At 45.6% G+C, this 13,820-nt stretch overlaps 1 pseudogene; it reads left to right on the top strand.

The window, feature by feature from the left end:
* The first annotated feature begins 13,391 nt into the window (after nucleotides 1-13,391).
* Nucleotides 13,392-13,543, top strand: LOC142357205 (5.8S ribosomal RNA; annotated as a pseudogene).
* The last annotated feature ends 277 nt before the right edge of the window (nucleotides 13,544-13,820 follow it).

Below are 13,820 nucleotides of genomic sequence, written 5' to 3' on the forward strand. Positions count from 1 at the left end.
ATGGGTATGCCTGGGCATGCTGTAAGTAACCGAGTGGCTTACGCTACGAGGTGCTGAGGCATTGTCCGCAGGTGGGGGTTGGGTGTCCTTACCCAAATCCCCTAGTGTCTCCGCCCTCTGGGTTGGAGATGCTAAACGGTGGTGCATGATATAGATATTGCTAGCCTTCGGGTTGGTGATATAGATAGACTAGAAGATAGTCTCTCGGTGGTGCATGATATAAATATTGCTAGCCTTCGGGTTGGTGATATAGATAGGACTAGAAGATAGTCTCTCGGTGGTGCATGATATAAATATTGCTAGCCTTCGGGCTGGTGATATAGATAGACTAGAAGATAGTCTCTCGGTGGTGCATGATATAAATATTGCTAGCCTTCGGGTTGGTGATATAGATAGACTAGAAGATAGTCTCTCGGTGGTGCATGATATAAATATTGCTAGCCTTCGGGCTGGTGATATAGATAGACTAGAAGATAGTCTCTCGGTGGTGCATGATATAAATATTGCTAGCCTTCGGGCTGGTGATATAGATAGACTAGAAGATAGTCTCTCGGTGGTGCATGATGTAAATATTGCTAGCCTTCGGGCTGGTGATATAGATAGACTAGAAGATAGTCTCTCGGTGGTGCATGATATAAATATTGCTAGCCTTCGGGCTGGTGGTATAGATAGACTAGAAGATAGTCTCTCGGTGGTGCATGATATGGACCTCGCTACTCATTTGAGTTAGGAAGAAGGAAGATCAAAATTCTGCAGAGAGTTTTATTCTATGTTGATCTATGCTGTGCGAAACCATGTCTACTGCCTTGCAATCAACTCATACTTTTGAGTTCTTCTCTAGCCAATAAGCACCGTAACATAATTCGGAGTGTACGGCAAACGGTGGTTGACATTTGGTGAAAATTCCAGTGTCGTGTTACGGCACTGGGAAAGAACTTGAACTTGTGCTCAGGCAACCAAGCAGCCAAGGTTGTGCGGTGTCTTGCTACAAATGTTCGGTTGTGTTCTAAATTAGCTGAAGTAAGCTGAAGAGAAAAGCGAGAAAAGCGCTCCCAAATGGCCTAACACTGGCAGCCAATCAGAGTGCGAGAAAAGCGCTCCCAAATGGCCTAACACTGGCAGCCAATCAGAGTGCGAGAAAAGCGCTCCCAAATGGCCTAACACTGCAGCCAATCAGAGTGCGAGAAAAGCGCTCCCAAATGGCCTAACAGTGGCAGCCAATCAGAGTGCGAGAAAAGCGCTCCCAAATGGCCTAACAGTGGCAGCCAATCAGAGTGCGAGAAAAGCGCTCCCAATTGAGCTTGAGCTAGCTAGCTAGCTTGAGCTTGAGCTAGCTAGCTAGCTTGAGCTTGAGCTTGAGCTAGCTAGCTTGAGCTTGAGCTTGAGCTAGCTAGCTAGCTTGAGCTTGAGCTAGCTAGCTTGAGCTTGAGCTAGCTAGCTTGAGCTTGAGCTAGCTAGCAAGCTTGTGCTTGAGCTAGCTAGCTAGCTTGAGCTTGAGCTTGAGCTAGCTAGCTTGAGCTTGAGCTAGCTAGCTTGAGCTTGAGCTAGCTAGCTTGAGCTTGGAGCTAGCTAGCAAGCTTGTGCTTGAGCTAGCTAGCTAGCTTGAGCTTGAGCTTGAGCTAGCTGGCTTGAGCTTGAGCTAGCTAGCTTGAGCTTGAGCTAGCTAGCTTGAGCTTGAGCTAGCTAGCTAGCTTGAACTTGAGCTAGCTAGCTAGCTTGAGCTTGAGCTAGCTAGCTAGCTTGAGCTTGAGCTAGCTAGCTAGCTTGAGCTTGAGCTTGAGCTAGCTAGCTTGAGCTTGAGCTTGAGCTAGCTAGCTAGCTGGAGCTTGAGCTAGCTAGCTTGAGCTTGAGCTAGCTAGCTTGAGCTTGAGCTAGCTAGCTAGCTTGAGCTTGAGCTAGCTAGCTAGCTTGAACTTGAGCTAGCTAGCTAGCTTGAGTTTGAGCTAGCTAGCTTGAGCTTGAGCTAGCTAGCTTGAGCTTGAGCTAGCTAGCTAGCTTGAACTTGAGCTAGCTAGCTAGCTTGAGCTTGAGCTAGCTAGCTAGCTTGAGCTTGAGCTAGCTAGCTAGCTTGAGCTTGAGCTTGAGCTAGCTAGCTTGAGCTTGAGCTTGAGCTAGCTAGCTAGCTTGAGCTTGAGCTAGCTAGCTTGAGCTTGAGCTAGCTAGCTTGAGCTTGAGCTAGCTAGCTAGCTTGAGCTTGAGCTAGCTAGCTAGCTTGAACTTGAGCTAGCTAGCTAGCTTGAGCTTGAGCTAGCTAGCTAGCTTGAGCTAGCTAGCTAGCTTGAGCTTGAGCTTGAGCTTGAGCTAGCTAGCTTGAGCTTGAGCTAGCTAGCTAGCTTGAGCTTGAGCTAGCTAGCCAGCTTGAGCTTGAGCTAGCTAGCTAGCTTGAGCTTGAGCTTGAGCTAGCTAGCTTGAGCTTGAGCTTGAGCTAGCTAGCTAGCTTGAGCTTGAGCTAGCTAGCTAGCTTGAGCTTGAGCTTGAGCTAGCTAGCTTGAGCTTGAGCTTGAGCTAGCTAGCTAGCTTGAGCTTGAGCTAGCTAGCTTGAGCTTGAGCTAGCTAGCTTGAGATTGAGCTAGCTAGCTAGCTTGTGCTTGAGCTAGCTAGCTAGCTTGAGCTTGAGCTTGAGCTAGCTGGCTTGAGCTTGAGCTAGCTAGCTTGAGCTTGAGCTAGCTAGCTTGAGCTTGAGCTAGCTAGCTAGCTTGAACTTGAGCTAGCTAGCTAGCTTGAGCTTGAGCTTGAGCTAGCTAGCTAGCTTGAGCTTGAGCTAGCTAGCTAGCTTGAGCTTGAGCTTGAGCTAGCTAGCTTGAGCTTGAGCTTGAGCTAGCTAGCTAGCTTGAGCTTGAGCTAGCTAGCTTGAGCTTGAGCTAGCTAGCTTGAGCTTGAGCTAGCTAGCTAGCTTGAGCTTGAGCTAGCTAGCTAGCTTGAACTTGAGCTAGCTAGCTAGCTTGAGCTTGAGCTAGCTAGCTAGCTTGAGCTAGCTAGCTAGCTTGAGCTTGAGCTTGAGCTTGAGCTAGCTAGCTTGAGCTTGAGCTAGCTAGCTAGCTTGAGCTTGAGCTAGCTAGCTAGCTTGAGCTTGAGCTAGCTAGCTAGCTTGAGCTTGAGCTTGAGCTAGCTAGCTTGAGCTTGAGCTTGAGCTAGCTAGCTAGCTTGAGCTTGAGCTAGCTAGCTTGAGCTTGAGCTAGCTAGCTTGAGCTTGAGCTAGCTAGCTAGCTTGAGCTTGAGCTAGCTAGCTAGCTTGAGCTTGAGCTAGCTGGCTTGAGCTTGAGCTAGATAGCTTGAGCTTGAGCTAGCTAGCTAGCTTGAGCTAGCTAGCTAGAGCTCGACCTATGAAAAGCTGCGCAAACACTTATTCTATAATAATTGCGAAAATTAAAAATTTCACAAGTGAAAAGCTGCATAAACAGTAATTCTATGTGTGGGGCATTATTAGGGGGAGGTGTCTTGTCAAAATATGGCTGGACTAAAGACCTCAACCCAGATAGGGTGGAAGGCCCTATGATCGGTCTGTTACTAATCGGTGACCGATAAAGACCTGACCAAGGCCTGTAGTAAGCTTGGTTAGGCATTACAGGAGATAACACTAAGACCGAGGGGTCTTAGAGAGCCCTCTAGCGGGGCGAATAGAGCTAGATCGAGCCTTGGGAAAGCTAGATCGAGCAGGACTGAAGCTAAAGGATAGACCGAGAGGTCTGTCTGGTCCTCCTAGAGAGGCCAAGAGAAAGTACGAGAAGCCAACTAAAGCTTGATCGGGCCTTCAGCAAGCACGACCGAGCTGTACCGGAGCTAACACTAAGACCGAGGGGTCTTAGAGAGCCCTCTAGCGGGGCGAATAGAGCTAGATCGAGCCTTGGGAAAGCTAGATCGAGCAGGACTGAAGCTAAACGATAGACCGAGAGGTCTGTCTGGTCCTCCTAGAGAGGCCAAGAGAAAAAACGAGAAGCTAACTAAAGCTTGATCGGGCCTTCAGCAAGCACGACCGAGCTGTACCGGAGCTAACACTAAGACCGAGGGGTCTTAGAGAGCCCTCTAGCGGGGCGAATAGAGCTTGATCAAGCCTTGGGCAAGCTAGATCGAGCAGGACTGAAGCTAAGCAAGAGACCGAGAGGTCTGTCTGGTCCTCCTAGAGAGGCCAAGAGAAAGTACGAGAAGCCAACTAAAGCTTGATCGGGCCTTCAGCAAGCACGACCGAGCTGTACCGGAGCTAACACTAAGACCGAGGGGTCTTAGAGAGCCCTCTAGCGGGGCGAATAGAGCTAGATCGAGCCTTGGGAAAGCTAGATCGAGCAGGACTGAAGCTAAACGATAGACCGAGAGGTCTGTCTGGTCCTCCTAGAGAGGCCAAGAGAAAGTACGAGAAGCTAACTAAAGCTTGATCGCGCCTTCAGCAAGCACGATTGAGCAAGACCGGAGCTAACACTAAGACCGAAGTGTCTTAGAGAGCCCTCTGGTGGGGCGAATAGAGCTAGATCGAGCCTTGGGAAAGCTAGATCGAGTAAGATTGAAGCTGAAAGAGTGTCAGAGGAGCAAATGAACCTCCAAAAAGTGAAAATCAAATTTTAGAAAAAACACAAGTTAAATACTGCATGGACAGTATTTCTATGTGTGGGGCATTATTAGGGGGAGGTGTCTTGTCAAAATATGGCTGGACTAAAGACCTCAACCCGGATAGGGTGGAAGGCCCCATGATCGGTCTGTTACTAATCGGTGACCGATAAAGACCTGACCAAGGCCTGTAGTAAGCTTGGTTAGGCATTACAGGAGTTAACACTAAGACCGAGGGGTCTTAGAGAGCCCTCTAGCGGGGCGAATAGAGCTAGATCGAGCCTTGGGAAAGCTAGATCGAGCAGGACTGAAGCTAAGCAAGAGACCGAAAGGTCTGTCTGGTCCTCCTAGAGAGGCCAAGAGAAAGTACGAGAAGCTAACTAAAGCTTGATCAGGCCTTCAGCAAGCACGACCGAGCTGTACCGGAGCTAACACTAAGACCGAGGGGTCTTAGAGAGCCCTCTAGCAGGGCGAATAGATCTAGATCGAGCCTTGGGAAAGCTAGATCGAGCAGGACTGAAGCTAAACGATAGACCGAGAGGTCTGTCTGGTCCTCCTAGAGAGGCCAAGAGAAAGTACGAGAAGCTAACTAAAGCTTGATCGGGCCTTCAGCAAGCACGACCGAGCTGTACCGGAGCTAACACTAAGACCGAGGGGTCTTAGAGAGCCCTCTAGCAGGGCGAATAGAGCTAGATCGAGCCTTGGGAAAGCTAGATCAAGCAGGACTGAAGCTAAACGATAGACCGAGAGGTCTGTCTGGTCCTCCTAGAGAGGCCAAGAGAAAGTACGAGAATCTAACTAAAGCTTGATCGGGCCTTCAGCAAGCACGACCGAGCTGTACCGGAGCTAACACTAAGACCGAGGGGTCTTAGAGAGCCCTCTAGCAGGGCGAATAGAGCTAGATCGAGCCTTGGGAAAGCTAGATCGAGCAGGACTGAAGCTAAACGATAGACCGAGAGGTCTGTCTGGTCCTCCTAGAGAGGCCAAGAGGAAGTACGAGAAGCTAACTAAAGCTTGATCGCGCCTTCAGCAAGCACGATTGAGCAAGACCGGAGCTAACACTAAGACCGAAGTGTCTTAGAGAGCCCTCTAGTGGGGCGAATAGAGCTAGATCGAGCCTTGGGAAAGCTAGATCGAGTAAGATTGAAGCTGAAAGAGTGTCAGAGGAGCAAATGAACCTCCAAAAAGTGAAAATCAAATTTTAGAAAAAAACACAAGTTAAATACTGCATGGACAGTAATTCTATGTGTGGGGCATTATTAGGGAGAGGTGTCTTGTCAAAATATGGCTGGACTAAAGACCTCAACCCGGATAGGGTGGAAGGCCCTATGATTGGTCTGTTACTAATCGGTGACCGATAAAGACCTGACCAAGGCCTGTAGTAAGCTTGGTTAGGCATTACAGAAGATAACACTAAGACCGAGGGGTCTTAGAGAGCCCTCTAGCGGGGCGAATAGAGCTTGATCAAGCCTTGGGCAAGCTAGATCGAGCAGGACTGAAGCTAAACGATAGACCGAGAGGTCTGTCTGGTCCTCCTAGAGAGGCCAAGAGAAAGTACGAGAATCTAACTAAAGCTGGGTCGGGCCTTCAGCAAGCACGACCGAGCAGTACCGGAGCTAACACTAAGACCGAGGGGTCTTAGAGAGCCCTCTAGTGGGGCGAATAGAGCTAGATCGAGCCTTGGGAAAGCTAGATCGAGCAGGACTGAAGCTAAACGATAAACCGAAAGGTCTGACGGGTCCTCATAAGAGGCATGGAGAAAGATCTGATACTAAAGTACCTCTCGGAAGTAATAAAATATGCCTGATGAAGCCGGGTATGATGTTTGTTGTTTGATGGCATTCATCGATTAGGTCTGGTGGATTCCCCATTACTCCGAGTGGTACTAGTAGAGGCTCCTACAGGGGTGAGCAAAGCGAGATCAAGCCTTAGGCAAGCTAGATCGAGCAGAACTGAAGCTGAAAAGCAAAATAAATGACAGGTCTGTCCAAATCAATAAACTTGAAATCCAGTGTGGTCACCACGGGTCACGAGGTGAATTCCTAGCGATTGTCTGCTGAACGTATAGGAAGGCCCGAAACGAACGATAATTTCATTGCACAGTGGAGATACTATACGTTCAGGAGTAGCATACATCGGGTTTGATCTATGATCATGTCTGGTCTCCGAGGATCCACCGGGTTACCAACTGGCACCGCTGTACTGGGTGTAAAACTGGGCCACCTGAAGTCCCGGGTGTAAAACTAGGTGCCTCTGTGCCAAAGTAGCGGCTTGCGTAGTGCATTATGCCTCCGGCTTGCGAAATGGTTATAAGCAATAACAACAGGACGCCGCGGGGTGTTCACTTAAAGGAGTAACGTTCTCTCAAGGGAGGGGATCTAAAAATCTTGATAAAACATTTATTCTATGCAAAATTTGTGCGCAAATTTTGCAAAGTAAAAAGCTGCACTGTAGCAAATTCTATGTGTGTAGCATTATTAGGGAAGTGTTGTTTGATGGCACCTCTCTACTTGATGCACCAAAGAACTACCTTGATGGCTCATGACCGCTGGTAATCTGTCGTCGCTAGTAGTTCGGAACTGAGAACAAATATGTTCGCAAATTACAACAATTATACAGCATATTGCTGAATAAAGCAGAACCGAATAATACTCAGTGACTTTACACCAAGACTGACTAATGTCTGGATTGTATCGTCCTACTCGAGTAAGGCGAAGAAAAGCTAGAAAGATACGCTTTTCACAAAGCAGGCTTAATGCATGCAAACCAAGGAGGAAGGAGTGATGCCCCTCCTTATAATAAGCAGAACCAAATAAAGAACAGACAGCATCATCTGTACAGTGACCAAGAAGAGGTGAAACTTCTGTATGTGAAAAGGCAATTTGAGCGAGATTTATTAGCAGACTAGTATTATGTTGTTTCTAGTAGGCGAAAGCCGAAACATCAACATGTGAAAATCTGATATTAAATCCTCAATCATTTTCCCTAGTATTATACAGCTATGAGTAACCTTAATTGGACACGGCAATTATTGCTGACCGGTGAAACTTTCGCATGGGAAAGACACACACACTTCTTGACAAAGCAATAAGTATTATGCTGTTTCTAGTACGCGAAAGCAGAAACATCAGCATGTGAAAGTTGTGAAGTTGAAGAATTTTTGTGTTGAGTACGATGTTGTTACTAGTAACCATGTCGACAGCTGAGAACTGTTCTCTAACCAATAGAAGGTGAAACTTCTGTATGTGAAAAGGCAATTTGAGCGAGATTTCTTAGCAGACTAGTATTATGTTGTTTCTAGTAGGCGAAAGCCGAAACATCAACATGTGAAAATCTGATATTAAATCCTCAATCATTTTCCCTAGTATTATACAGCTACTAGTAGCCGTAATTGGTCAGGGAAACATTGTTGACCGGTGAAACTTCACATGGGAAAGACACACAAATTACTTGACAAAACAATAAGTATTATGCTGTTTCTAGTATGCGAAAGCAGAAACATCAGCATGTGAAAGTTGTGAAGTTGAAAAGTTTTTGTGTTGAGTACGGTGTTGTTACTAGTAACCATGTCGACAGCTGGAAAGCTGTTCTCTAACCAATAAAAGGTAAAACTTCTGTATCTGAAGAGGCGGCGTGATTGAGATTTTTAACAGACTAGTATTATGTTGTTTCTAGTAGGCGAGAGCCGAAACATCGACATGTGAACATCTGGTTTTTAAATCATGAGTCAATTCTCCCTAGTATGATACAGTTGTTAGCCGGTATTGGTAACAGTAGAACAGAGATTTGGAGGGCAAAACCTGCTCATGGGAAATGCTCACAGAGCGCTATCTACCAGTACACATAGTATTATGCTGTTTCTAGTACGCGCGAGCCGAAACATCAGCATGTGAAATGTGTAATCGTGGGTAACTCTAAGTGTGTAGAGTACTGTGTAGTAACTAGTAGCCATGCCAAAGCATGCATTGAAACTCTTCGTGATTTAAAAAGCTCAAAGCAAGATTGACGAGGCCGCAAGGCTATGTCTTTCTAAATTCGAACAAATCGAAAGATTGTTCAAAGTACAATTAAACTGATTGATCCTGTCAGTTGCCATATGCTTGTCTGAAAGACTAAGCCATGCATGTGCAAGCGAAGCTTGAAAAAGTGGAACCGCGAATGGCTCATTAAATCAGTTACTATCTATTAGTTGATTTGCAAGCTAAATGAATAACTGCGGTAACCCTGCAGCTAATGCATGCTGATTGTCCGACACTGTCGGAGACTTTTACAAGACTACACCGGGTGATTTGCTAAGTACAGACACATCCCGTGATGAGTCCTAGTAACTGAAAGATCCCAGATAGCTTCGGCTTGGGGACGGAACTTCCGAATTTCTGACCTATCAACCTATGATGGTAGTGTAACGGACTACCATGGTTGTGACGGGTAACGGGGAATCAGGGTTCGATTCCGGAGAGGGAGCCTTAGAAACGGCTACCACATCCAAGGAAGGCAGCAGGCACGCAAATTACCCACTCTCCGCACGAGGAGGTAGTGACTAGAAATAATGATATGAACCTTTATGGTTTGTAATCAGAATGGAATGGACTTAAAAGCTCCATTGATGAACGAGTAGAGGGCAAGTCTGGTGCCAGCAGCCGCGGTAATACCAGCCTCTACAAGCGTATGCAATAGTTGCTGCGTTTAAAAAGCTCATAGTTGGATCTGTTTGAGTAGAACGGCAACATGGTCTTCAGTTAAATCTGTTGACTCGTTCCGCTCATCCTTCGCATCGAAGAAATAGTTTGCACTTAAATGTGACGAACTGTGGAAACGGTGTTTTCACCCTGAGAAAATTAGAGTGTTCAAAGCATCCTTTGGGATCGAATAATAAAGCATGGAATAATGGAGAATGACCCGCTACTCGATTGATGCCGGTTGGCTGAGTGCGGTAATGATTGAAAGGAACAGACGGGGGCATTTGTATTGCTACGTTAGAGGTGAAATTCTTGGATCGTGGCAAGACAAACTACTGCGAAAGCATTTGCCAAGAATGTTTTCATTAATCAAGAACGAAAGTCAGAGTATTGAAGAGGATTAGATACCCTCGTAATTCTGACCATAAACTATACCAACCTACAATTTGTCAAAGTCGATCTTGACTTGGCAAGAGATTAACCGGGAAACCAAAGTTTATTGGTTCCGGGGGAAGTATGGTTGCAAAATCGAAACTTAAAGGAATTGACGGAAGGGCACCACCAGGAGTGGAGCCTGCGGCTTAATTTGACTCAACACGGGAAAACTCACCCGGTCCAGACATCTTAAGGATTGACAGATTGAATATCTTTCATGATTATATGGGCGGTGGTGCATGGCCGTTCTTAGTTAGTGGAGTGATCTGTCTGGTTAATTCCGATAACGAACGAGATCTTCTCCATCTAAATAATGAAATTCACTATATGTGAATTCAAACACTTCTTAGAGGAACTATGCGGAATTAAATACCGCAGATGAAGTGAGGCTATAACAGGTCTGTGATGCCCTTAGATGTTCTGGACTGCACGCGCGCTACACTGTGTACTTTTAGATTGAGTACTCAGCCCTTGGTCCGAAATGGACTGGGCAATCAGAGAAAAGTACAGCGCTTCAAGGGGATCGTCTGTTGTAACTTGCAGACGTGAACCAGGAATTCCTGGTACTTATGAGTCAACAACTCATAGGGATTACGTCCCTGCCCTTTGTACACACCGCCCGTCGCTACTACTGATTGGATAGTTAAGCAAGAATTGCAAATTCCTACTGTTGGGACTTCGGTCTCCGGCAACGGGATGAAGCGGATCGAGCTTAATTGTCTAGAGGAAGTAAAAGTCGTAACAAGGTTTCCGTAGGGGAACCTGCGGAAGGATCAGTGATTGATTCCTTCGGGCATGGCTGCTGGTAGAGGCCATGTCTGTAGTGCGCATGACGCTCTGTCGCTAGAGATTGCTTGGCAACCAATCTCGAATTATGTATCGAGCTCAAAAACTACTTGTGTGGATACATAGTTCAGCAGTCATGGCAAGGGACTGCTTAAAGGGAGACTAGTTAGCAAAAGCAGCCTAGCAGAACTGCAGCTATCTAGATCTCAGAAGCTGGGTTATAGAAGCCCAGCTATAGACTTGTGAATGAGAAAGGCCTAAAAAGGTCCACAAGTCGCGTGGTTAGAACCGACACGCAAAAATCCCAGCGAGTGACAGAGCGTTGCGCTGTTCAGTGGGAAAGAGTTGAGCTACTCGGGGCGCCCACTGAACTTGCTCCGAGCCAAAGGCTCGAAAAAACACAGCTTAGCCTCAGATCCTTTACATAGAAGGCTAGCTAAAATAAACTTACCTTGGACGAGGGTAAAGTTTAGTCAGTTCTTAGGGGAGAGTAATCCACAGCTTCTCGCCCTCTGAACATTCTCCCAGATATGTAGGTCTGGGAGAGTCTCCTCCTGTTCTTCGGAATCTGGAGGTAGACAAAGACAGTACGATACGATCTTGCATCGGGATGACTAACCGATAATGATCATAATCTGACAATTTTTCCGGCTTGAGGCACCGGAGTCAGATTAAAGACACATACTGAACTAAAGGCGTATGTGCAAAGCTTGTCGGAGTGTAGAGAGTCAAGCTGAGTTGACTCGTCACGTGGTGATGACAACAGCCATGTGCAAAACACTCACAACTTTATCGTCTATGTGGAAAAGGTTGCTAACAGCGCTCTCTATGAGAGGCCCTCGCATATAACTATACGAGGAAAAGGCGATAGAGTTGTTTGAATGTGGGGCAGGTTCATCGACAAGCTAAGTTGATCACATTCTTGTTGTGGCATCCTACTAGAATTGGTCACGGTCTGCACCAACTCTCCCCAAGTTGGCCAGACTTAAAACTAGAAATAAGGTTTGCAGCTATGTGAACCTAGAAACTGTAAAGGAGTTGAAAGAACTTAAAGGAATTGAAAGAGGCCTTGAGGTATATCCTCTTGGTAAAGACCCACAAAAGCTCACAAAAGTGGCTTCGAAGGGCAAAACTGGTTCATCCAAAACAATTGGAGAGCTTAAAGCAGAACCAATTCGAATGAAACACTATTGGTGAAACTTCATCATGAGAACGTCACAAGCTGATCACGCTCTATGATATGACTAGTATTATGTTGCTTCTAGTAGGCTAAGCGCAAGCCGAAACATCAACATGTGAAAGTCGTAGAATTTTGCAATCAAACTGTGGCTAGTACTGTGATGTTACTAGTAACCTGGTGTTCCGTCATATGGCCAAGAGAGCATTTGAAGGCGAAACTTCTGCATGGGAAAGCTGCATCATGAACAAAAGTTTATATCGAGTATTATGTTGACATTAGTAGGCCCTGGCCGAAAGCGCAGCATGTGAAAGGTATAGATAAAAGTTATCGTTGCAGTCAGTACTGTGTAGTTACTAGTAGCTGGATTTAAGCTCAAAATGAGACACTGTTGGTGAAACTTCATCATGAGAATGTCACAAGCTGATCAAGCTCTATGATATGACTAGTATTATGTTGCTTCTAGTAGGCTAAGCGCAAGCCGAAACATCAACATGTGAAAGTCGTAGAATTTTGCGATCAAATTGTGGCTAGTACTGTGATGTTACTAGTAACCTTGTGTTACGTCATATGGCCAAGAGAGCATTTGAAGGCGAAACTTCTGCATGGGGAAGCTGCATCATGAACAAAAGTTTATATCGAGTATTATGTTGACATTAGTAGGCCCTGGCCGAAAGCGCAGCATGTGAAAGGTATAGATAAAAGTTATCGTTGCAGTCAGTACTGTGTAGTTACTAGTAGCTGGATTTAAGCTCGAAATGAGACACTGTTGGTGAAACTTCATCATGAGAACGTCACAAGCTGATCACGCTCCATGATATGACTAGTATTATGTTGCTTCTAGTAGGCTAAGCGCAAGCCGAAACATCAACATGTGAAAGTCGTAGAATTTTGCGATCAAATTGTGGCTAGTACTGTGATGTTACTAGTAACCTTGTGTTACGTCATATGGCCAAGAGAGCATTTGAAGGCGAAACTTCTGCATGGGGAAGCTGCATCATGAACAAAAGTTTATATCGAGTATTATGTTGACGTTAGTAGGCCCTGGCCGAAAGCGCAGCATGTGAAAGGTATAGATAAAAGTTAGCGTTGCAGTCAGTACTGTGTAGTTACTAGTAGCTGGATTTAAGCTCGAAATGAGACACTGTTGGTGAAACTTCATCATGAGAACGTCACAAGCTGATCACGCTCTATGATATGACTAGTATTATGTTGCTTCTAGTAGGCTAAGCGCAAGCCGAAACATCAACATGTGAAAGTCGTAGAATTTTGCAATCAAACTGTGGCTAGTACTGTGATGTTACTAGTAACCTTTTCTTACGTCATATGGCCAAGAGAGCATTTGAAGGCGAAACTTCTGCATGGGGAAGCTGCATCATGAACAAAAGTTTATATCGAGTATTATGTTGACGTTAGTAGGCCCTGGCCGAAAGCGCAGCATGTGAAAGGTATAGATAAAAGTTATCGTTGCAGTCAGTACTGTGTAGTTACTAGTAGCTGGATTTAAGCTCGAAGTGAGACACTGTTGGTGAAACTTCATCATGAGAACGTCACAAGCTGATCACGCTCTATGATATGACTAGTATTATGTTGCTTATAGTAGGCTAAGCGCAAGCCGAAACATCAACATGTGAAAGTCGTAGAATTTTGCGATCAAACTGTGGCTAGTACTTTGATGATGCTTGTAGCCAACCGAATTGGTTGAAAAGCCCAATAAGTAAGCTAACTTGGGAGAGCTTGTTGGAAACCAAATGCTACTAGATTGGTCCAAATACATCCTTCAACAGGGGATCACTTGGCTCGCTTTACGAAGAGGAGCACAGCTATATGTGTTAATTCGGTATGAATCGCAAGATTTGTTTACCGACCTCTCTAACGCAAAAGGCGGTCTCGGCTTCGGCTGTTGACTGCGTCCGATTCAGGGTTATATAACTCTCGATTGAACACATTGATGTTCTATTGTTGGTGCTTCCAATAAAATTGGAACACTTAAAGCAGAACCGATTCAAATAATAGCATTCTGATCAATGATTGCATTCCTTGATCAAGAACTGCTGGAGTCATTGTGATGGCGAATTTTCTTCATAAGAAAATTGCAAAGAGACGGAACTTAATGAGACTAGTATTATGTTGTTTCTAGTAAGCGGAAGCTGAAACAGCAACATGTGAAAATCAAGTTTTGTTCAATGATCTCGAGGCGATAA

The sequence above is a fragment of the Convolutriloba macropyga genome, unplaced genomic scaffold (genome assembly GCF_964194025.1).
Source record: "Convolutriloba macropyga unplaced genomic scaffold, txConMacr16.3 SCAFFOLD_4196, whole genome shotgun sequence".
Taxonomy (NCBI): Eukaryota; Metazoa; Xenacoelomorpha; order Acoela; family Convolutidae; genus Convolutriloba; species Convolutriloba macropyga.